General features: G+C 41.2%; 1 protein-coding gene across 1 annotated transcript in view; it reads right to left on the reverse strand.

Annotated features, from left to right (window-relative positions):
- LRRC4C (leucine rich repeat containing 4C) overlaps positions 1-26,470 on the reverse strand; it is a 1,007,170-nt gene that overhangs the window by 669,206 nt on the left and 311,494 nt on the right. Inside the window, exon 3 of the mRNA XM_038407809.2 lies at positions 22,732-22,862. The gene's annotated coding sequence lies outside the window, so the exon portion shown is untranslated. The remainder of the gene's footprint in view (positions 1-22,731; positions 22,863-26,470) is intronic.

Consider the following 26,470-nt stretch of genomic DNA (forward strand, 5'->3'; position numbering starts at 1 on the left):
GCAATGGCTACACCCGAGAGTACGGTCTTGCAGAAATGGGCCATCTAGTTGTATTTTTGCTTGATTATATCTTCCCAGTACAAAAAGTGAAATATTTTTTTCCAGGCATAATTGTGTCATCTTAATCCATTACAAAGACAGAGTACTCAGATTGCTTATAATGCTGCTATCAAATTTCTGTTTTCTACAATACACTTAATTTTTAACTTTATTGTTGTTTACTTTCTCTAGCAACAATATACAGCATTTACACAGTGCTTTGTACCTAAAGATCTAAAAAAAGTGTTTCAGAAATATTAATGAAGTCTCATCACATCCTTAAGAAGTATCAGAGATAAAGACACAATGAAACACAAATAACTTTCCAAAGGCAGACTCATGAATAGAACACTAAAGAGACTGGATTTCTATTCCCCTGCTGAAATTACTAGACCATACACACCAGTATATAATTAGCACCAACAGAACACTCTTTTTGTACCTTCTCTTGTTTAATTAATCTTTCTGATCAAGCCTATTGCTGAGATGTCCCATTATGGAGAGAACAGATTCTGTCTTCCTGTACTAATGAACTACAGCCTTAATCTGAAACGACTGCTTTCCACTAACAGAAGGTTTTAGATCACATGCCATGTGTTCATTCATGGACAACTTCAAAGCATGTACCACCAACTAATTTGAATTAACAATTTTGTGATCTGAATTTTACAGGTAGTTTCCCCCTAAAGGATTAAGATGATTTGGCTACACCCCTTACTTATTTTGTTATCATCTGAATAGGGGGGTTTGATCTCAATTTAGAATTTCAAACTCATGTTCTAAAGCACAGGACCTGATTTCATGGATGGTGAACATCTGCAACTCCCATTGACATGAGCTGGAGCTGTGAGTGGTCAATAGAGGTCTGCAGCATCCAAGCAATACTGGACATCAAATATGATCTTGAAAACATATTTTTGAGAGAGGATAAACACATGTTCAAATTAGTTGGAGATTTAGAGTTCTAGCATGTCATTCACTCCCCTCCCTCCACATGTTCTATAGAGGACTGATCCTTGAAGTACGTTTTTCAGAGCTTCACTCATCCACTTACACATTTCTTTTTACACCTTCATCTGGCAACCATTTTGTTTTTATTGTTGTTACCTGCGTGAGAAGGCTACTTTATTTCTCTTAAACTACAGAGACTTACACACAAAGGGGAAAAATGAAGATATTTTATTTGAACAATTGTTCAGCTATTTGTTATTCCTATTTCCTTTGTTCCTGCTCCATTAACTAAAGAAACATTTTTCTGGCTGCCTGGACATTGTGAGGATAAAAGCAAAAGAATGTCTGATGTTCTGAATTAGGGCACTGGATAATGCCAATTCAGACAGAGATGCTATAATACATGGTGTCTCCCTTTCACATACCATAGAGGTTCACACATACCATAGCAATTGGTGGAGTGTAATAGGCTAGCAGCATTTGCTTGAAACACCCCAGTTAGTAAATATTGTCTAAATGGGAAAAGGTTAAAAGATTTTACTGACTTATGGGAGCAGCTGGATCATAACCTCACCCAGAGATGAGAGAGATAGGAATAGAACTCAGAACTAGAATTTGAAAGAAAAACCCTCAGAAAGGGAACCCTAGGAGTAGTCAGGCCTGTGAAGGTGGCTTAGGTTGGTTTCATGCACTATTACTTTGGAATCATCTTTTTTGTTAGTTGATCAGATCCCATGAGGAATGTCTTTAAACAAGCAAACCCCCAAAACAGGGTGTTTGATGATCCTAGGAGAATGTAGACTAACAGACAGACAAAAATAATAAACAGAGTGATTTAAATAGTTATTTACTGGGTGCCGACAGTGTTCACTATACTCTCCCAACTTGCAGTGAAGCAAGGGCTTTGTGCCAGGAAGCTTACACTTCAGTATAGACTAAATAGCACAGACTGAATTGTCAATGAGAGTTTAAGGTTGAATCTTGGGGAGGTCATTTTTCAATGGCTTTGCAGAAGGAATTTAGTTTGAGGAATGATCTAAAGGACAAGGCGGAGGTTGGTGCACAAATAGACAATTCCAAGCATGAGGGGCAAGTGTGGAAAAGACAAAGCTTAGAAGGAAATGAGTGCAAACACACCAAGAAGGAGGAGATTGTTTTGGAAGGCCCTTGAAGGTGAGGACTATAAGTTTGAAACTGATGGTGAAAGTAAGAGGGAAAACCAAAAAAGGAACTCAAAAAAGGCAGAGAAAAGATAGAAAGAGGATTGCAGCAGCAGTTTACTGAGTGGCCCGAAGGAGGATAAAGTGAAGTGCAGAGCATTCACAGACCAAGGACCAGATCAGCAGTTGTATAAATCTGCATAATTCCACTGAAGCTACTGCAATGTATGCTGTCTCAAAATTTGCCCAGAAAAGTGAAATTGGGCCAAGCCATTAAGAAAGCCATTAACAAAGGTTTGAGCGGTACATGAGAACATAAGAATGGCCATACTGGGTCAGACCAATGGCCATCTAGCCAGTATCCTGTCTTCCAACAATGACCAATGCCAATATGGTTAGACAGCAGAAGAACCACCTATGAGATAGATAGGGAAGAAAGAGAGGAGTCAAACATGACCATGTGTTTGTGAGCCTTGGTAGCCAAGAAATTTAGTGGAGTTGTCAACAAGGTTTATTTCGGGAATTTTCATTTTTAAATGGGTATGGGAATTATCATTTAGAGCAGTGGTTCCCAAACTTGTTCCACCGCTTGTGCAGGGAAAGCCCCCGGCAGGCCGGGTGGTTTGTTTACCTGCCGCATCTGCATGTTGGGCCGATCGCGGCTCCCAGTGGCCGCAGTTTGCTGCTCCAGGCCAATGGGAGCTGCTGGAAGCGGCACGGGCCGAGTAGCTGAAAGACAGCAGGACTAACTGTCCCACTTAGTGACTTGTATGAATTAAGTTGTTGGTGTTAAGACTAGCTCCTTTTGGACAGCTGTCCACCCCACAACTGGCACTCATGTTGGCAGTTTAAACACATGAATTAATAATTGAATTAATTAATGAGACTCACTCTTACAGGTTGTTCTGAAACAGGACAGGGACCAGATACAGATTTAGATCCTGATCTGAATGTCAAAATTAAGTTGGCTTTAGATTTGGTAGTTTCATGCACACAAAACTCTGATCATAATAATCAGAGATAAATGAAGATTCATGTTTTTGTTTAAAAATAAATAGCTGTCTAGCACTGTTAAATTGCAATCAAGGAAATGTCTGCTGGTGGGTCCAAACTGCTTTATTATAGGGTCTGAGAGGGAGGAGAGAGACCTTATTGGCAGGGCATCTAAATCTATCTATTTTTGCTTTACCTTATGAGCTCTGCAGAGCAGGCTGGGATTCATTATATTGCTGCTTTATTATTATGGCCTGACATCTATGGCTGCCATTAGAAAACATTTACTGCTATAAATTGCAAAATGATGCAAAATGAAGCAATAATCTGTTTCCAGCTTGATAAACACAATGGCTGAAAGAAATAATGATGGTCCGACCTCAGTTCAAATACCCGTGAGTCTGTAATGATCAAAGGAGTGTGTTATTCCTGTTGACTAACTACCCAGCCTCATCCTTTGGGGAGTTAGGGATGAACACGCTTAGTATTTTGGATTCAGTTATGAAACGCAAAGCAGCCAGACAATGATGCTATTTCTTTACCCAGACATTTATATCATGTTCCTTTGCCTGAAGTATTTGGAGGGGTCAGATAAAACACAATTGGATTATTTTAGTACTGTGGTACTGTTAAATTAAACTTTTAATTTATTTGAATTACATTCACTGCTGTGGATTTTCATTTGGAGCAGTCAAAAGTTAGAACTGGGAACAACAATGATGGTATTTTACCTTCAGGTACCACATTTCATCCCAAAGGATCCTAATATGCTTCATAACTACCTTCACAGTGAAAATGCAGACATCTCTGCTGCGAATGATACCATCCAGCTGGTGAAATTCCCTTTTCCTTCACTACTGTATTGAGGATAACCTCCTCATAAAAACATTGCCAGAATGCCTTAGAACCACATTCTCAAATGGAGTAAATCAACATAGCATTACAGGAACTACACTGAAATAAATGGAACTACACTGACTTACAACAGCTGAAGATCCAGTCCTTAATGTCTCTAACCCCCCTCTCTCCCAAAAAATAATCCTCCCCCAGTGGCCAGAATCTTACAGATTCCTTTAAAGGGAAAAATGACACGAGACAGCAGAAACTCAATTTCTCACCCCTCCTTCTCCCCACCTCCCACAACCACCAAACACACCGAGTCAGGCATCCCCTTCTCCTCTTTACTAAGATATTGTATCTGCCTTTTCTCCTTTGGCTGATATGGATGTTCCCTGTTTTTTCTCTTCCGTGAAGCTCTTCCTCATCCACATGTTTTGATCCACCGTTCTCCTCATCTTTTCTCCCCACCCTCAATCAATAAGCCCCATTCCCAAATTGGAGGCACTCTGAAGAGTTCCTCATAATCTTGCACAATACCTTGTAATCCTTTCATGAACCTGACCTTGCAACTTCAACACATAAAAATAAAAATCAAATAAAGAAACCTTCACATGGAAAATATAGCTGTCCTATCTCTCTGCTTTTATGGTTCACTCCTTCCATTCCCCTCCATTAGCTGGACAGGGGTATATTTAGGGCTGTTCATGGGAAACCTTAAGAATGGAGTTTTTCTGCTCTTCAGCAACATAACAATGAATCATTTGTAATTTATATAGCACCACTTACTGAACGTGTTTTACAAACATGTAAGAAGTCAACTCCCTTGCCCAAAGTTTTGTAGTGCACTTTACGTACTGCCGTTTGAAATGTCAAAACACACTACAAAACTTTTTGGTGCATAGCAGCTGGGTCCCCACAGCAGCAGTTCATTACATAGCAAGGTTGTATGCAGTTATGACTAACTGTGATGTTACATGCAGATATGCCAAGATCAGATATTAATGCTGATGGATGAAAGTGTGAATGAACAGAGGGTGAAGAACTTCCAGAGCTCACCAGGTTGGATGGTCTCATTCACCAAAACGTGAATGTCAAAGCTTGCTGCAATTTAGCTTTAATTCACTCTGTGGCCTATTATCCCAGTTGCCACCTATCCCAGTAAACAGATTAGGAGTTTCTCATAGGGTTGTACAAACTGGCCTGGGGCCTTCATATATGTAAGAAAGAATAATAGAATGCTACCAGTCATCGCCCCCTCCAAAGGAAACCCAATCGATCCAGGTTCTTGGATCTGATGGGCAGACACACTGCTCTTCATTGGAAGGTTACTGCTGTTAGTGATAACATGATGAGTGCTGGGATAATATGAATAAACAGTGTGTGACTACTCCTGTGGATTTATTCTGTCAAATGTAAGTAAAAATATAAAATAAGTTTAAGCATTAGAAAATAGAAATCCAGTTCTACATCAGAGTTTTGGGGGAATGATATTTTACATTTTTATTGCATTTTTTGTTTTAAAGTCCTAGAGTGATCTTGCTCCTGGTGAAGAAATGCCAGACTGAAAGCCCAGAAGGCTGAATTTTTCATTTATCCTCTGAACAAGTACAGCATGGGCAACCTCTGGGCAAGCTTCCCCATGTGCTGCTCCACCAACGTGTCTCAATGCTGACCTAGAAAGTGCCCATCCTGACGTGAGATGGTAGGCCACTATGTAAGGATCAGTGGTACCTGAACCTAGGTTGCCCAGCAGGACAACTTCCCCACATTGCCACCTGGCTGCAGCAGTAGACTGGCTGCTCCTTGACATCCACAATCTGCAAAGGTTGCACACCATGGGAAGTTCTGTCTTGAGTGATCTGATTGACAGTTGTCTCAGCAATGCTTTATTGGCTCCTTGATCCTATATAAGCCCATAGGGCAAATCAGGAAGCGTCCAAGTAACAATGTGGATCTTTAGCTAGCTATCATGATAGAGAAGTAGCACCATTTCTGAAATCCCACTAATGACTAAGATTCTGACTTGGATTCTGACTCCCCATCAACCTCTGGAACCCCAAAACAGAACCTGATACCTAACATTGACCCTCTGCCTGATTCCTGATTCTCACTCATCCCTGCACTTGACCCTGATACTAGCTCTTTCTCATGGCTTTCAGTTCCTGACTTTCAAGCTCCCAACACTAGTCCTGTCTATCTTGCCCATGAGCCTGAAGCACTATTCACAGCCCATTCCTTGGGCATTCTTTCAAGACTATGAAGAAGAATAAGAATTATGAAGGTTTCAGAGTAGCAGCCGTGTTAGTCTGTATTCGCAAAAAGAAAAGGAGTACTTGTGGCACCTTAGAGACTAAGAAATTTATTAGAGCATAAGCTTTCATGAGTTACAGCTCACTTCATCGGATGCATTTGGTGGCCCCCCTGTATTTTCCACCAAATGCATCTGATGAAGTGAGCTGTAACTCACGAAAGCTTATGCTCTAATAAATTTCTTAGTCTCTAAGGTGCCACAAGTACTCCTTTTCTTTTTAAGAATTATGAAGGTATCTTTAGTGGTTTGTATGGGACCCTAAATCACTTCACAGAGGCCACCCAACAACAGCCATCAGACGGTAATGACATTTAGCCACTACTTCATCTTGGTGCTGAATTCAGACTGGTAATCTTGCTATAAAATATTCTTTATTCCTTTACACGTACTCTGTGCAATGCATTTCTTCACTCCATTCTCCCAGCAAACGTTTATTTAAAAAAAAAACAGTGTAAGGAAAAACAGTGTAAGGAATAATGCATGAAATTGTTTATCTAAAATTGGCATTTATTTTTGCAATGCCCACACTCACAGCAGATATCTAGATATCTCACAAGATTAAAGACATTTGCTTCTGGGTATACTACAGCTTACTTTTTCTTCTTAAGTCTGTCTAATTTATATTCTGAAATAGATTTAAAGTTAAACCTATCCTCTGGCGGGGCCATTCAGGATTTATCCTTGCTTTTATAGTGGTTGAGGTTACTGAGAAAGTTTGTTTGCTTCTGTGAAAGAAGTGGGTGTTGGTTTAGTTAAAAAGAAAGGAGTACTTGTGGCACCTTAGAGACTAACAAATTTATTTGAGCATAAGATTTCGTGAGCTACAGCTCACTTCATCGGATGTTGCATCCGATGAAGTGAGCTGTAGCTCACGAAAGCTTATGCTCAAATAAATTTGTTAGTCTCTAAGGTGCCACAAGTACTCCTTTTCTTTTTGCGAATACAGACTAACACGGCTGCTACTCTGAAATTGGTCTAGTTAGTAACACACAAAAAACACCACCAAAATTAGGTTCTGTACTGACAGCCAAAGCAAAGATCCCAAGGACCTTATCATGATTGTTGACCCAAATCAATTTCCTCAGACCACAATGTTGCTACTTTGCTCATATCCAGGCTATATCTATGTCTTGCAAATTCTTTCTGTACAAGATCCCTAAGATACTTTCGTAGGTAAAACTTGTCTCTCATCCTGATTACGACATCATCATCTTTTTCTCCAACCTTGACAAATACAATCTTGTCCCACACATGTTCATTTAGCATGGTGTTGCAAAAGATAATTCTTCTCCATATTGCTTTGATCACGTCACCCTTCTCTTTTAATCTCTACATTGTCTTTCCCTTTCCTAGTATATCTAATATAAGGGGCTTGTCCTTACTTTGAAGGCCCTTCACAGCCTAACCCTATCCTACTTATCTCTCTTTCATTATTAAGATGTCAACTCCCACCTGCAAATGTCAGTCTAAATATAACCCCACTTGTTAAATTTCCTTAGAAGCAAATTCTTCCTTTCTCCCATGCTGCCCTTCACACTTGGGAGGAGCTTCCTGTAAATATCTAAAAAGCTATCCATTATCCTCCTTAAGAATCTTCTTTGCCATGATGCCTACAAAAAATATTGACAATAGTTAGGCCACTGATATGCTGATACTACTGCTGATCATGCTCACCAATATTCTCCTTGCTTCCTTCTACTCCCATGTCTGTCTGCCTGTATCCATCTGTTGTCTTGTTTGATTCTTAGACTGTAAGTTCTTTGGGGGCAGGGACTGTCTTTGTTTCTGTTTGTACAGTGCCTAGCACAATGAGGTCCTGGTCTATGACAAGGGTTCTTAGGCATTACAATGATATAGTCAACAAATAATAACAAATGGAGTGGGAGAGAGCAATCATTGTTGACCTTTAGTTTTTGGGTGATCACATACGATTTATCCATATAAATAAATTAAATCCCTCCAGATCAGAACAGCAGAGTTGAGAACTGCTAAAATCTGAGAATGGAATTATATCCTTAGGGGTAGATTTGAATTTATAATCTTGTCATAAAAGATTCACTTCACCAATATCAACCCACTGAGCTTGAAAATTCTTTGGCAGTCAGAGATTAACAGATATAATGAAGATAGCTATCTGTATAGGAACAAACAGAGATTCCATGTTTAATAGTACAGAAAGTGTGTTTAATTTAAAAATAAACATATTGAAGTGTTAAGAGACATGCTGTAGCTCAAAGACAAATTATAGGCATGATGCAGGAGTTACTAGGTAAGGTTCTTTGGTCTGTATTTTTCCAGGAGGTCAGATTAGATCATCATAATGGGCACTCAGGCCCCACAATTTAGAATTACAAAATATGAAGTGTGTCAGGGATCATTTTAGACTTTGCTTTTCTTATACTTAAATGCTCAGGTGTAACATCTGGCTCTGGTTCTCTCTAATTCTCTTAATTCTTTCCTTTAATATTTTACATTATTCTATCTGTAAGACTATTTGGGAAATGCAGCTCCAACAATGATCCAAAGGACTGTCTGCTAAACTATTTTTAAAGTGGGGGAACCACTTCTATCATAATATGAAGATCTATTTGCAGCAATCCATCTTCTGTAAATTCCTGAGCTAGACAATCACCTTGAAAAGGCAACAGTTAGGAACCTTTGGTTAGAAATAAATTCAATAACTATTGTTTCATAGGAAAAGAGAAAGAAGCTAAAAATCAGATAGTAAGTGGGAGTTTATCAAACATCGAGAAATATTAACATAATTCACTTGTTATTAAATCTGCTTTTTCCATCCCATCCCCACTGCATTTTTCCCCCTAAGTTGCATTGTATAAGATGCTGTATGGTAATTTTAGTTACTCTATTGCACATGTATATTAACTTTACTTTTCCTCCCTGCCAAAACAAGGACCAGATTCTGATAGCCTTACTGGTGTTGAATGGCATCTCACTCAAGTAGCCCCATTCATCACTCACTGTGAGTAAGATAATTGATTTTTCCCCCATGGTGATTTGGAAAGCTCCTGAAGGAGAGGAAGTAGAAATGAAAAAAAATCTAAGACTGTGGATAAAGGCAAACAGCATGACATAAACAAAGGCTCAGGAAAACCTCCTTATTCAGAGGGGCAGTGCAGCTGTGTGGATTCTCTGGTAGCATGCCCTCTCATGTCAGGGTGGTACTTAACAGGCTTTTCCAGTCAAGTGCCTCCTGTAAATAGCCTCTTTGGTACTAACGTGGTCTGCTTCTTATGACGTGGTCCTTTAGCCAGGCCACTTATAGATCCCTCCCTCCACTCCCTTCTGCGCTAACAGAGTCAGTTCTTCTGCCTGACTTCAAGCCCAGTGGTTTTGACACACTTTACTTCGGGGCTTCATGACTCCTCTGTGTTTCCTGGCTGCATAGCATTCCTAAGTTTGCCCCTCTTTCAGTGCAGAGGCTCACAGGGTTCCTGCCTGGAGTCCTTCAACAAATCCCAAATTAAAATACTCCTGCCCTCCACTGGCTTGAACTTTCATCCCACTTAAGTTCACTCTGCATGCCGTTCTGCAGTTGAACAATTCTTTGGGCTTCTTCCTTGGAGGTCTGAATCCTGCCCTTTTATCAGGACTCACTGCCAGAACTTCCCTGGTGGCTTCTCTGTAGCTATCAGGGCCACATTTTCTACTGCCAAGAGAGGCACTACAAAGTTCTTTCCCCTCTCTCCCCACAACCTATTTCTACTATGAAGAGATGAAGCCCACAGTAACTGCCCAACTCCTCTCCCAGTAGGGCTCACCTTTAATTGGGCCTGGCACTCCCTCCAGCTGCAACCAGATGCCTTAATTGAGCTCTTTCAGCTGTTTGTGCAAACCTTCACACTCTCAGCTGGGTCCAATCATTATCCAAGGCTACCTGGTACCCAGCCAATAAGGATTGGACAGGAGAGACTGCCAATTGTTACAGGTAAAGCTGTGCCTGTCACAGATGGGGTAGCCCTTTAAGGGGGTCAGGCTCAGCTTTGCCTGTAACAATTGGCAGTCTCTCCTGTCCAGTCCTCACTGGCTGGGTACCAGGTAGCCTTATACTGGGTAGCCTGGGCACTATGTAGGTGGCCTGATTTTTCAGTATTACTGAGCACTCCAAGTACCTATTTATCTTAGTGGGAACTATGAGGATGGGAAGGAGATTCGCACACTTGAACCATTCTTTTTAGGTGACAAATCTGAGGAACTGACCCAAATTGAGGTGTCAAAAGAGGAGGTTTGAGAACAAACTGATTAAACAAACAATAATAAGGGTACGTCTACAGTATGAAATTATTTTGAAATTATTCTATTCAAATTTTTGGAAGTGATTTTATACATTCGGTCTTGTGTGTCCCCACTAAAGCACATGAATTTGGCAGCGTGCATCCACAGTACCGAGGCTAGCATCGAATGTCGGAGCGGTGCACTGTGGGTAGCTATCCCACAGTTCCTGCAGTCCCCACTGCTCATTGAATTCTGGGTTAAGCTCCCAGTGCACGATGGGGCAAAAACATTCTCAAGACTGTTTCTGGGTGTGTGTCGTCAGTCACTCCTCCCACAGTGAAAGCTATGGCAGACAATCATTTTGTGCCTTTTTAGCGTGCAGATGCCATACTGCTTTCAGCAGACGGTGCAGTATAGTGCACCGCTTCTCTCCTGGTACTATGAATCCAATTCACATTTCCTCTCGTCTTTCTATGTAATCTCTATAAGTATCTACTCTTTCTCTTCGTCATCGACCGCTTGCACTGCCAAATCTGCTCGGCCATCGTGAACCAAGCAGCACAGCTTCCACTGCCAACTCTGCTCTCCCACTCTTGCCATGCTACCTAGCTTCTCCATGTTAACTGTCCTGGGCTCCCGTCTCCATGAAAGCTTCAGAAGACAACCATTTCCCTGCCTTTTTTCGGCTATTGTGAACCGAACAGCACCTCTTCTACTGCCACTCTGCTCTCCTACGTTTCACACCCTTTTTCCAGGATTACCCATGCAGGAACCATAGCACAGCAAGCATGGAGCCTGCTCAGATCTCCGCTGCAGTTTTGACCATTATAAATACCTCATGCATTATCCAGCAGTATGTGCATTACCTGCAAAACTGGGCGAGGAAGCGACAACAGTGCAATTACAATAGTGATGAGGACATGGACACAGACGTTCCTAGAAGCACAGCCTGTGGTGATTGGGAGATCATGGTGGCATTGGGCCAGGTTCATGCCATGGAATGCCAATTCTGGGCACAGGAAACAAGCACAGACTGGTGGGACCACATAGTGTTGCGGGTATGGGATGATTCCCAGTGGCTGCGAAACTTTTGTATGCATTGGGCCACTTTCATGGAACTTTGTGACTTGCTGTCCCCTGCCCTGAAGCACAAAGACACCAAAATGAGAGCAGCCCTCACAGCTGAGAAGCGAGTGACCATAGCCCTGTGGAAGCATGCAACGCCAGACAGCTACAGGTCAGTTGGGAATCAGTTTGGAGTGGGCAAATCTACTTTGATAGCCAACGCAATCATTGACCAGCTGCTATCAAGGGTAGTGACTTTGGGAAATGTGCAGACCATTGTGGATGGCTTTAATCGCTGGGGTTCCCTAGCTGCCGGGGGGTGATAGACGGAATGCATATCCCTACCTTGGCCCTGGAACACCGGGGTGGCCAGTACGTAAACCGCAAGGGGTACTTTTCCCTGGTTCTGCAAGCACTGGTGGATCACAAGGGACATTTCACCGACATCAACGTGGGATGGCCGGGAAAGGGGCATGACACTCACATCTTCAGGAACTCTGCTCTGTTTGAACAGCTGCAGGAAGGGGCTTACTTTCCAGACTAGAAAATTACTGTTGGGGGATGTTGAAATGTCTATAGTTATCCTCGGGGACCCAACCTACCCCTTAATGCCATGGCTTATGAAGCCGCACAAAGGCACCCTGGACAGTAGTAAGGAGCAGTTCAGCTATAGGCTGAGCAAGTGCAGAATGGTGATAGAATGTGCTTTTGGACATTTGAAAGTGTGCTGGCGCAGTTTACTGACTCTGTTAGATCTCAGCACAACCAATATTCCAATTATAATTGCTGCTTCTTGTGTGCTCCACAATATCTGTAGGGGGAAGACGTTTATGGTGGGGTGGGAGGTTGAGGCAACTCCCCGGGTGGCCAATTTCACACAGCCAGACAACAGTGTGACTAGAAGAGCGCAGCAGTGTGTGCTGCGCATCAGAAAAGCTTTGAAAGCCAGTTTCATGACTGGCCAGGGTCCGGTGTCACAGTTGTGTTTGTTTCTCTTGAAGTTACCCGCCCCATATACATATATATATGAAAGGAAATAAAGTCACAATTGTTTAAAAAACGTTCTTTATTATTTGTTGCACAGCACATTGAGAGAAATCAGAAGGTAGACGCGGGGGAGGGGGGTATGAGGGTGGAGGAGGAGGGAAGGACAAGTCCAGAAACCAAATCAAAATTTCGGATATGCCAGCTTTCTGCTGCTTGTGAAATCCTCTGGGGTTGAGTGTGTGGGTCCCCATAGCCTTCCCCACCCCCGCCCCTTGTTCCTGAGCATCTGGGTGAGGAGGCTATGGAACTTGAGGAGGAGGGACGGCAGTTACAAAGGGGCTGCAGTGGCAGCCTGTGGTCTTGCTGCCTTTCCCACATTAGATCCACATCCAGCAGAGCATGTCAGTTTGCTCCCCCATGAGCTTGACCATAGCATCGAGCCTGCTCTCATTGTGTGCATTCCTCCTCTCTTCGTATTCATGTAACGCTTTACACGACTCCACAATTGTTTGCCTCCACACATTCAGCTGGGCCCTATTCGTGTGGGAGGACTGCATGAGCTCAGCAAACATGTCGTCCAGAGTTCATTTTTTCCACCTTCTAATCTGAACCAGCCTCTGGGACGGAGTAGATAGGGGCCACATTGAAATATTTGCACCTGCGGGAGGAGAAAAAGGGAGGGTAGTATTTTAAAAGATACATATTAGAAAATGAAGAGAACACTCTTTCTCAGTGAATCAGGCAATTCACAGTACACAGTACATGTCCTTTCGGTACAAGGTCGCATTTTGCCTCTTATACTGAAGTGCCTGCCGCTTTGGTGTGAATAAGCCATCACACGCGGTCGGACAACAGAATTCAGCTTGCAGGCAGCCATGGTAAGCCCTAGGGGCACGCAGTGTTCTGCTTCTTCTGCATTAATTTCAATGCTTTCAAACTGCAAGGCCCCCTTTCCCATAACAAGCAATGCCTGGTGGGTTTGACATATAAAAAGGAGGGCCTGCGGGCTCTCTGGGATGATCACTTCACACAACACCCCCACCCCCACCCCACACACACATCTTGTGGCTCAGATGGGGCTCTGAGCAGGGATGAGCCCTTTAAACTAAACGTGAACAGCCCAGCATGGCTGGGTTTCCCCCCATCCCCACCACGTAGCTCTGATCAGGCTCTCACTCACCAGAAGTGCCTTCTCCAGGGTCATGGTCCAGGAACCTGCATTGGAAGTGGGGGAGGCTATTGGGTCCAGCATTAAGAATAGTTCCTGGCTAGCGGGGAAAACAGATTCCCCACTTGCCGCCTGTGCACTGTCCTCCTTCTCCTTCTCTTCGTCCTCCAATAACTCATCCTCCTCGTTCTGTGCTACTTCCCCCTTGCAGGTGTCCACAGACAGTGGTGGGGTAGTGATGGCGACAACCCCCATAATTGCATGCAGCTCACAATAGAAGTGGCATGTATGGGACTGTGACTCAGAGCACCCATTCGCCTCCCTGGCTTTTTGGTATGTTTGCCTGTGCTCGTTGATTTTTGTACGACAAAAATCATTTAGTGCTCTGTGTTCCTGGAGTAGCCCCTTTCCATCATAGCCTTGGAGACTTTAGCATATGTATTTGAGTTTCTTTTTTTGGAACGTAGTTCTGCCATAACAGATTCATCTCCCCAACATGCAATGAGATCCAGTACCTTCTGTTTGGACCATGCTGGAGCTTGTCTGCGAATCTGGGACTGTGTGGTCTCTTGTGATGGTGGACTCTGCATGGTCGCCTGTGATGGTGGACTGTGCTGATGGTGACAAACAGGAAATGAAATTCAAAAGTTCGTGGGGCTTTTACTGCCTACCTGACTATTGCATCAGAGTTGAGAGTGTTGTCCAGAGCAGGCACAAGGGAGCATTCTGGGATAGCTCCCGGAGGCCAATAATGTCGAATAACATCCACAGTACCTGTAACTGCGATCTCGATTTTAGCACTACTCCATTTGCCAAGGTGGAGTACAGAAATCGGATTAAAGAGCCCTTTAAATCGAAAAAAAACGGTTTGGTTGTGTGGACGGAATCAGTTTTATTTCGAATTAACTCGGCTAATTCCGAAATAACCGCATACGTAGACCAGGCCTAAGTCACCAGGATCAGATGTTATTCACCCAAGAGTTTGGAAGGAACTCATACGAAATTGCAGAAGTATTCACTGTGGCATGTAACTGTGATGCTGTATAGGAAAGGTGACCATTTATATCACTGTTGTTATCACTATTACGCATTTTCCATAAGTCTTATACAAACTGTGTCATGTAAGGTATAAATAGAAAAGTTATGATTTGCTAAGTATGATTATCTTGGTTATATGCATGTATCTTTGTATCTGAAGTTATGAATATTGCCTGTGTACTTGCATCTTAAACATGTGTTGTATTCCTGGATGATACACCCCAGATAGCAGTCTAGCTCTGATGTAAATCTATGTGTTGGTGGCCCATTAAGGACACTCGGCTCAAAATGAGTCAGTGAAGAAATTCATCTTGCCCAGTAAGCCTTTCTTGTGGACATCTCAGAAATAGTATGGGCAATGGCCGACCTGTGAGTCAGCAAAGCATGTAAGCACATGTGATAAGGACATGTGACCCTGGACTCCATGTTGGACCAGTAACTTTCCATACACCTGGGCTGTGGGCTTTGTTTGGGACAGTAAACTTTCATGCATGCAACAAAGGATATAAAAGATCTCTGAGACACCTCTATTTTGCCGCTTTCCTGCCCTAATTCTCTGGACTGTGGATTTACAGCTAAAAGGAGCATCTTGCATTATGTACTTTCAAACTTTTGGAAGTTACCAGAGAGACTTTTGCAAGCTAGCCGTCTATTCCAACACTGCTACAAACTGGATCTAAGGACTTCACAATTATTTGTATGTGTATGATCCATGAATCATTTATAACACTCTTCTTTACTTTTATTAATAAATCTTTAGTTAGTTTACTAAGGATTGGCTGACAGTATGATATTTGGGTACGATCTGAAATACATATTGACCTGGACTAGGGGTCTGATCCTTTGGGATTAGTAAGAACCTCACATATGGTGAAATGGGTTTTCAGTAATCTCTCACTTTACCAGACTTGGTTTTCTGGATGTCAGCCAAGGACTGGAATGCCTAAAGGGGACTTTATGCAACCCCATGCTCTGGGTGTCCATAAGCCTCTGATTGCCAGAAACTGGGATTGGATTACAGGGATGGAGGGATTAATAATAGCCCTTTTCTATTCATTCCTTCTGAAGCACCTGGCACTTTCCACTGTCAAAAGACAGGATACTAGGATAGATGGATTATTGGTCTGACCCAGTATGGCCATTCTTATGTTCTTATTGTACAATCCAAATTTTTCAAAGGTGAAGCGCCATTTTTCATTGAAAAAAGTTGATGGAAAATTTCTGACTACCAGTGATCCGGACTAGGAAAATCCCACATTTTTTTTTCTTCTGAGAGTTGATCATCTTTTCCTCTTTCTTTTTTAAGGATCCCAATTCATGGATCAGGACAGTTATTTCAAAGTCTAGCACTGCTGTATTAGATACCAGTGCAACTAAAATAACAGCAGTAATGCTACTTTTCAGAATGAATGCTCAAGTCAACAATGATCGCCAGTAAAATAGTTAATGCTCAGACCCATTTAGCCTTCAACAGGGTTATCCCCTCTTCTCTCTAGGATTCAGCACATATATGTATTTTAAAGTGTATATTCTTTCACTGTCTTCAGAAAGTTTGGATGTCAGAAACAGAGCTGGGATAATGCTGCTAGGTTGAATCTGCACTTAGGACACTCTAAACCAGCCATCCAGATGTGGAGTTCCCTGAAATTTAGGAACACTTCTCAATAAATAACTTCCATTTAGAGTATTCTTATGATTAACACAGGCACAGGCAGCATGAAAAATACCAGCAGTCAAGTGATAACTATGGAAAAAGAGATGCAAACCTCAGTACCTGCAGATAAACATCACTTACTCTCACTTACACATGCATTCTCTCTCTCTCTCTCTCTCTCTCACACACACACACACTTTACTCTGGATGGCTCAGCTGAAGGTTCCATGATGCATAAAGTGGGATTTCCCAATTAAGTCCCAATGGAAAATTCCAGAGGAGCACTGACAGGATAAGAATAGGTTGGATAATAAAAAAAGGCTTTCCGGTAAAAAAAAAAAAAAAAAAGGCAAAGGCTTACCATTCAGCAGTCCCTCCATTCCTCAATGTGACATGCAATTATAAAAGAGGATCTCTCCTCTCCAACATTCAGATCTCTCTTTTGGAAAAGTGATAGTTCACCTCTCAATATCAAATGCATAGATAACTCTTCCAAAGGCCACTGTCTTCAGCCAATGACAGCAGAACATTTCTTTCCAGTTAGGGGGAAGGGTGAAAATATTCAGGAAAAAGAGTTTTTTCCCCCAAGTCTGGACAAGGCTCTGCCAAACTAACTAACAGAATGAGAATTAGGATAGGTGAATCATTTCAGTTTAAGTAATCAACATCCCTTTCTCCACTCCTGAATCTTCAATGACTTTTTTGACCAATCTTTTTGAACAACATTTTTCAACCAGCTCTAGTAATTACTTACTTTTGGAATAGAGATTTTTCTCACATAGATACTTTATCATAATGTTATGCAAATTAATATAGTCTGTACTCCTATATTTTACCCTACTTTAATAATAGAATGTTGCATACCTTAGCAATGAAAAGCTAAGTTGTCTCTGCTATGTTGTCACAGCTGAGGGGTTCTTGAAGTATCAACGTTAAGACCCATTTTACAATAAGCTCCATCAGGTTACATTTTTTCTCAGATCCCCAGAAACACACACTTCTCTCAGTATTTACAGGTTAGCACAACTTAACAGCCCAGTTGAAAGAATCTGTAGATAGATGATACATACCTTCAAATCATCCTGACCTCCTGCATCTGCAAAGTTGGACAAGCAATTCCTCAAGAATAGACTTAAAGATTTCAGCATTGCTCCTACTTTCAAGTGGACCAAAAGCAATAGTTGCCATTAAAAGCCCAGTGCATACCCACATTTATCACCAAGCAGTTCCCAGTATGCCACTGTATTCCATTTCCTCAGCATAAGAAATAATGGTGGTAGTGCATTGTGAGGTATCTATGGTGCTGAGTTGATATATTGTAATGATGACCACCATGCTTTGAGAATGAACATGTCAGTGAGTATAACAGGAGCTGGATCTTAGAAAGTACTTTTACTATTTATTATTACCACCATCTTGGTCCAAGAACCTGCAAATACCACCTATTCCAATGGGAGATGTGGCAGCTCTTCACCTTCCAGTGTCTGGCTCATTCTTTTTAAAAGGATTTGGGGTCAGAGAAGAGGGACAGGATGCAAGGAGAAGACACAAGCAGAAGTTCTTGAATGCAGCCAAATCCTTTTCCATTATGTGTAAAAATAAAGAAGGAGGGTGTGGGGAAAGTAGCTTTTGCTCAAATATCTCTAACGTGGACCATTTTCTGTGCTGCTTCAATGAATAGCTCACCGTGCATCTGCTGTTGAACAGTCCAACATTTACACAGCCATCCATCATTTATTATGTACAAGGAACTATGTTTTTACGTTAAGCATTGAATTCTGGATAGCATACCATAGCAAGAAATAGCATCAAAATGTAAGGGAAAGAGGTTGAATTTCGGTCAAGTGCATTAAGCAAGACTTTAAAAAGAGCCAACCAATTGGTGCTTAATTTGGTGGCTTTGATTTCTTCTCCCTCCGCCCCGTTCTTCTTGAGTTCAAGATGTAGGACAGCAGGAAAAAACCCTGAATATTTATTTGTTTTTTAAATGGCAATAAAAGGTCTTCATGAAAAATGTTACATTATTTTTGTTTTATAACACAATGATAATATAATGGTCATGATTGCTTCCCATCTTCTGAACTGAAAACCCCCCAATAATAATTGAAGCATGCTTTAAAAATAGAATTATTTTATTATGATGAAATTATCACATACAAATAGATTTGGAAGTCTTGATACTGCTCAATGCAGGTGTGAAATGTTGTGCTTAAAGAAATACTTAGAGACATGAGAAGGGCAACCCAATCCTGCATGAAATAAGAGCATAAATGAATGGCGCCAACCTCCTCTTGCCTAGTAGGAAGAGGGAGATCTAGAAGGTGAGAACATAGCTAAATGCCCCATTAGTAAGATGAGGAAAGTGCTTTAGCCCATGTCTTCTTGCACACTTATATGTGCAAAGGGGGACAGTGTAAGATAGCGACATACAGGAAGCTTTAGAGTACTACTGCTCAGAATGGAGGAGGAATATACCTGCATTATAACTTTTCTTGTGCATGCATATAGATTTCACATTGCCTGCCCCTGCTGTTTCCTGAACAATCAAGGCTACAGAAAAATACTTTCAACAAATATCACCACTTCCTATTACAGTGCATCCCTTGGAAGCACTCAGGAACTGGTAAAGTATTGGATAATCCAAATACAGACGGCACAAGTGATGCTGCCTCAAATGAGGATTAGACTTCATTGTCTTAAACCTGAATCTCAAGCAAAAAAATTGAAGTGGAACAAGACATGTGCCATCACCACCACATCTTGTCTGTAATTTTGTCTCATCCCTTTTCCTTTCCCCTTCATCAGTATTTTATCTATTCAGAATTTAAGTTTTTCCAGACAGACCTCATCTTCTTGCTTGTTTGTAAAGCACCGAACACATTCAGTGCTATATAAATAATCCATAACATTCTACCACACTCTAAAACATACAGAAGTTACAGGTGCTTCAATGTGTAGTGTTCTCCATGTATATAGCTGCAAAAGAGAGAGTCACTCTCTTGTGGGGGATATAGTCTTCCAATAAAACAATGAAGGGTTGCCATTAAAAGCAGCTTATCCTCTCCAGGCACCTTTACAGCTATCCTTCATTTTTATTTCTGCCATCCACTCTCTATATTTACTATATGTCCTTATTTCCTTCCTATGAGTCTATATTCCTCAACATAGGTGTCTGACAAGCCCACCTTGGTTTCAGTCTTTGTCCTCTCTTTTTGGAGTTTGCTGCAGTAGAGGCAGATGTGTTGTAGTGTTGTGTACTTATACATTATGTATACACTGCAGTCAGAGGTGTGTGACTGCAGCACATGCGGACCTACCCACAAGCTTTGATTTGGCTAGCTCAAATTACAATAGCAGTACAACTGCAGCAGTACAGCATAGGCTACCTCTTCAAGTACATACCCAAGGTCCCACACAGACTTGTACAGCTAATGCTGCCAAGGTTTCCATGCTGTTATCTGAGCTAGCTAGAGCAAAGGTAGCTCCTGTATGTTGGCACATGCTTCAGTCACACCTTTGACTCCAGTGTTGACATACCTTTAATTGTGTTGGAATTGGGTTCGAGGTGTCAAAACCGGCATGCAATATTCATTATAATACTGATAATGATAGTGATGGCTATATAATAGTTATATAATAGTGATAATGCATTAATTCTGTATGGACTGTTATTATATAGTCTATTTTCTTATATGCCTACACAGGCTTAAATTCCAAAATATTGACGGTTTAGGGGCAATATGAACACCTCTATAAATACATCAGGGTAAACAGCAGGGAGGGAGAAGAACTATTTAAACTAGTGGACAATGTTGGCACAAGAACAAATGGGTATAAACTGGACATGAATACGTTTAGGCTGGAAATGATAGACAGGTTGTCTAATCACCAGCGAGGTGAGGTTCTAAAATAGTCTCCCAAAAGGAACAGTGTGAGCAAGCAACCAAACAAGTTAAACTTACGTTTATTAACAGGGTTAGATGACTAAGTTCTTATGATAGTGGAGGACTGGACTCTGTGGCCCAGGAGACCCCTTACAGTCCTACGTACCTAAAACTGTAACTAAGAGAAAACTTTCAATCCAATTTCTTACAGCCTGTCCCTGACAGCACAGGCTATGTACAAATCATGAGCTGCAAATTGAAAGAATACTGCACATTCCTGCAGGCTCAAAGCTGTGTGTGCCTGAGCGTAGCCTACAGTTCTTTGGTAAGGTGCTGACATCCTTCACTATGCAGCCAGTGCTGTCAACCAGCACCATCCATATCATCAGTGATTACAAGATAGTAGAAGAAAACAAGTAAAGAGCAGCAACCAGGATTTTGGTGCATATCATGCTACTACAGCTGCTTCAGGGCTTTATCCATAACAGAAACACTTGTCCTGACAGTACACTGGGGTCATGTGGGTTACCCTCCATCCACAACACGTATAAAAGCTAGAGAGAATTGCACTTGCTGCCGCTCAACACTCTGCTGTCCAAGACCTTAATTTATGCAATGAGCTAAGTGTTTTGAAACTTTAACATGTATACAAAACCACAGTCCGATAATGAGCACTTTTTTTGATGAGTGAAAACCAAATGACTGGTGCTGCTGGAGTTAAGCATGTGCTTGGGGGTAAGGGATGATTTGCTCATTCTCTGTCTTCCACCATAGCACAAGACACTGAGTAAGCCATTTGCTTAGTGGCAGCATGAGAAGGACCACCAGCAGAATTGCCATCATTCTCCTTAATATTATGTGGCATTTCATAATGCCAAACTAAACTTTTGGTGCTATGTGGGCAGTTTGTATGTTCTGTAAAAGGAAACAGGACACAGAAGTGAGAATTTCTCATCTTCCCTCTTTCATATTATAAACAGCCAGGGCCATTTCTTCTCTGTAGGCCTCAATGCTCAGGATGCAAGAGAAAACTGAGCGGTTATTGATGAGACAAACTGCTTAGTTTGAGATAATTATGTCATGCCAATATAAAATAAAAATAAAATTGTTCCCAGAGGAATGACACAAGGTAGTAAAGGTTATTTAGACATCTTGTTCTTTACAGTTCTGAACCTACTGTTAAGGTTCAATCAACAATGAACATATAGTAGAACTTCAAAGTTATGAACTGACCAGGCAACAATACACCTCATTTGGAACCAGAAGTATGCAATCAGGCAGCAGCAGAGATGAAACAAAGAAGCAAATACTGTACAGTACTGTGTTAAATGTACACTACTAAAAATAAAGGGAAAGTTAAAAAAAAAAAGATTTGACAAGGTAAGGAAACTGTTTCTGTGCTTGTTTCATTTAAATTAAGATGGTTAAACACAGAATTTTTCTTCTGCATAGTAAAGTTTCCAAGCTGTATTACATCAATGTTCAGTTGTAAATCTTTGAAAGAATAATGTTTTGTTGAGAGTTACCTCCATTCCCAAGATGTTCATACCTGAGATTCTACTATATTATCCCACTGTGTGTCAGAGTCAGGCAGGCATGGAAATGAAGACTAGGTAGACTACGGGAGAGTATTTAAATCCAAGATTTGTTTAGATGGATCAGGAGGCTTAACTGAGATGTAGTTTCCTCCTCTGAGAAACAAGCGGAAAATTGCTTCTAAGCTTGGATGACCCTTCTTGACTGCATATGAAGCAGGACCACTCAAAATGAAAAGTACCCATGTGATTTGCCCCATACTGCCCATCCCAATTAAGCAGTCTTGAAATGAACCAAATCTCAGAACAAGCTGAAAGAGTTTGTGGGTAAACTGATAAAGCAAAGAAAAAAAAACATAAACAGTTTGGACGGCATAAAGAAAACATGGTAGTTCCATGGATGCTATTCATATTCAAACTAGGGCTGATTTCAAGTTGAACCAAATACTTCTGCAGCTACAGAAATAATTGCCAAAGAGTCACACAGCATTACCTGCATCCCCAGCATTTCATAGGGGAAACAGTGTGACAAGAGCATATGAGTCTTGGGAGTCTTCAAAGCACCACAAATGGCAGCATCATGAGGGGAAAAATGTCAAAAAGAATATTATTGACATGATGTTTCTTAATACTGACTGTCTGCTCAGAAAATAGAATATGGGGGAGGGGGAGAGAAATCACTACTTATCCTGTTTAGACCCAGAGGTAAAATTCAAAGGTATTGTGTGGCAGACACACCCTTACACTCTGAATTTTAGATTCAGACTCTCTTTAGACCTACTTACACCCATTTCCCAAAACTTACACATTGAGGAGCTGGAAAAAGGGACGAGAAGGTATAAGTTGCAGTAGGTCATGAGTCGTTTTACTTACCTATTCTTAAACCCTCTGGTTAGTTTCCTTTCCTTCTTCACTGTTGTGGACAGGCTAGATTCCGTCAACCACTCTCCAAGATCCAGCACCTGGCCCAAGCCTTCAGGATAACAGCCTTCTTTTGTTACCTGCTAATGTACGTAGCCCATTAGATCAAATAATAGAAATCTATGCTGTGACATGGATATATTAGAGTTCAAATCCTACTGAAATGGGATGGAAGGATTATTACAGATGAACATAGCAAATTTTGTTTTACTTTTTCCCTTAAAATAATTAGGGAATTATATATTAAAAAAGCTATTAAAAGAAAAAAAATAGTATGCAAATTCAAGAACTTGAAAGTTAGGGAGTGGTCGCTCATGCAACCTGAATTTAATCTGCTTGCATTTATGCATTATGGTACAGTCTTTACTTACATGATCTAATACTATTTTTTTCCCTCAGGACACTGACTTCTTTTGGTGCACAAGAGGGACACACACGATTCAGGTTCTGTGGAAAGTCATAAACCTGAATTTTTATAACTTATGACTGTTTGACTTTGCAACTTAAATAATTTTCTTTTAATATAATTTGAGGATTTGTTTATTTGAAGTGTGATAACATAATTGTGGAACTGGAAGAAGGTGAGAAATACACGGTCAGACTCCTTCTAAACTGATTGAGGCTCAGTTTCCTTCTGAATTTGGTCTGAAATACCCTGTAGTATTTCACTTTTCGCTTCTCTAACACTGATCCTGAAATGATCTTGTTCTCCATTCCCTTGTAGTATAGAGTTCATATTCATTATTAGAATTCATATCACAGTTCTGTTGGGAGCTGTGTATATTCCCTTTGAGTCATCCTACCTAGAACTGACATTTCTTATTTTACTTTCTCCCTAGATATTTTCTCTCATGGGCATCACAAACCATGGAGTGCTGGATCTTGAAATCTCTATAACTTCAGTCTTATTTTTCTCCTGTTGGCCTCTTTCTTGAATGAAGCCAAGAAATAAGACCTCTGATGGTATAGATTGTTGAACAAACTGGACATGAGACTAAGTTGGCACTAATTCTAGAAACAGATTTCAAGTTCCGCAAGATCAAAACTCAAGCCTACTTAGAGGCTGCGAACTGCTTTTACATACAAGAGCAATCAACTTGCACTAATTGTAAGGGGCACACCAGAATCACCAATCTATCTTAGTTTATTATTGATGTTTTTTTCCAAATTGTTTCTGCAGTGCCATCGGAATATTTCTATCATCTCCTGCAGATTCACTAGCACCTTGCACCAAATTGTCTCATGTCATGGTTCATTTTGATTAAAACCAGTAGGCAGCACAATAATTGTTTTTGTTCAGACAAATTTCTTTCACATTCTAGCATGTTATGTATAGCTGAAAACCTATAATTCCAATTCAAGTCTTCACTTGAAATATTATTATAGGCAGGGCTGGTAGCACTGACTATTATTAAGGTAGCCCAGCGCTTCCTATTATAAGACCCTAGATATCAGAAACATATAATGTTGCCAAATTTTAATCATTTGCATTGAATTTTTCCATGCCATGCTGGATGTCTGCTTCAGACTGAATTATTATGGAAAATTTCAGCAAAGTAACTTCAGCCATTTCCAAGAACAAGCTTTAGGGAAAATAAGTTGTTTTCCCTATGTTAAAAATTATGGTGACCTTTTGGTTTTGGACAGCTATAGTAACCCCCCGGCTTTGGAGCAGGGACTTGAAGTTTGGTAAAGGGAGTGACCATTGTTTCTGAGAGGTGCCTTTTGCTATCACAGTTCACATCTACTCAGTAGAGATGTCTTAGACTTAGCAGCTAAAATCTCTGAAGACTCCATCCTCACTGAATATGCTCTGTCCCCTCACAGCTCCTACCTGTGGCCAGATTCTGCATGTGCCATCCCTACAGAGCAACTGAGCACATTCCATCCCTTCTTAGTTCCTACAGGACAGGACTGCCCAGCACGATCCCCTGAACATGCTCCCAGGGCTATGGGGTGAAGTCATGCTTTACTTGTAATGGCTGCTCCAGGTCAGTGTGATGTTCAATTATTACTCAGAGCCAAGAAGTCTCACTGAGCTCTGCATCATTCAGTGTTCCAGTTCTAACTGATAAGCTTGCATAACATACCAACTGGCCCTTGCTAAAGCCAATTAAAGATGCAGTTCCCCACATCATCCTTCCACAGCCAAACCATTATCAGTCAACATCAATAGAACACAGAATTTCAAATACTATAGCCAATTTACTACCTAAACAAATTATGTTGAATCAGGTTCTGAGTTGCCCATCACTATTGTGGAGACATGTGGGTCTCTCCTGAGACATCAGCACCATTGTTGTCAGGAAGTAGTAAGTCAATTAGTTCTGGTTCTGCTTAGCTGTCTCAACCTATTGTGGTTGTCTTTCTGAGACCTTCTCAGGCAAGGCAGCCAACTCAGTGCCCCTTATCGCCTCCCTTCTGGAATTTGGAAGTGTCACCTACTCCTCCATAGTATGTGTCTTTCTGGGCCACAACCTCAAACAGCCTGAGGGCAATCTCTTCTGACACCACGAGAGCTGGGCAGGTACTGCTTTTTTTTGGATCACTGGTGGATGGGGGGGGGGAATGGTTCAGGTCAAACAAAACATTTCAAAGAGATTGGGACAAAAACCCCAAGATAGAGGGTTGGAGGAAGGCTGAGATTGAATGAGAAGCCTGGGAAGGGAGACTGATACCGGTAGACCCTAGCCCCTGGGGTGGGGAAGGAAGAGACAGCTTGGACAGTGAGCTGAGATGAAGGAACTGAGACTAGATGGGCAAGGAGACTAAGACTGAAATGAGAACCCCCAGGAGTTGAGATAGGGTCAAGGTAGGTAAGGAGAGTCTGGCTGGGACAAGGAGTCAGGAGTTTGGAAGAGCCAGTACTGGAATAGGGACAGGTTAAAGAGATGGGGCAGAAGGTGTTAAAGTTGGGGAAGAGGGGGGTAGATGGGCAGAAAAAAAGTCTGTGCTCACTAGAACATACTTTCCTCCAGCATCTGGAATAGAACCAAAAAGATCTGAGTCTCACTATTCCTCTGCTGTCAGCAAATATCTATGAACCCTCTACCAAAGTATGTCTCATCCCCTTCTAGTGCTGGTCCACATAGAGGATGACAGCCTACTATTGCTATCAGTTAGTCCATTTGCTCAAATGTCAATGGTCTATGTGGTGAATCTGTGAGCCAATGTTGCTGATTGCCTGTGAGTAAACAGGATACCATGATAGAATTTCTCTTTTACCAGTTTCTATTTAAGAAAAAAACCTAGGCAGTCACACACAAAAAACTTACTTTAAGAGAACATTAAAGTTGTGAAGGTAATTACTCAAAGGCAGTTACTCAGGACATGCTAGTTAAGGTTTCCTGTGCAACCTTAATTCGGCCTCCTTGTACATATGCATTATGATTACAGCTGGCTAGAAAATGGAAATCCATTCCCATTAAAAAAAATTGTTAGGAAAAAAGATCAGTCTTGAACTGGACAATTTTAATTTTACAAAGGTATATTCCACTAGAAAATCCCTGACTAGCTTTAATTATGACACAGTCTTTAATTATGTGATCACATAAAAAAGCCCATTAAGAAATAAATAATCTGTATTCATAGCAGGGTTTAAATTGTGTGCAGTAAATAAGGCATGTGGCCACACACTGAACAAAAAAGGAGAAAACAACATTATGAATAGCAACTGATTAATAAGTATCAT

This window comes from Dermochelys coriacea, chromosome 6, assembly GCF_009764565.3.
Source record: "Dermochelys coriacea isolate rDerCor1 chromosome 6, rDerCor1.pri.v4, whole genome shotgun sequence".
Lineage (NCBI taxonomy): Eukaryota > Metazoa > Chordata > Testudines > Dermochelyidae > Dermochelys > Dermochelys coriacea.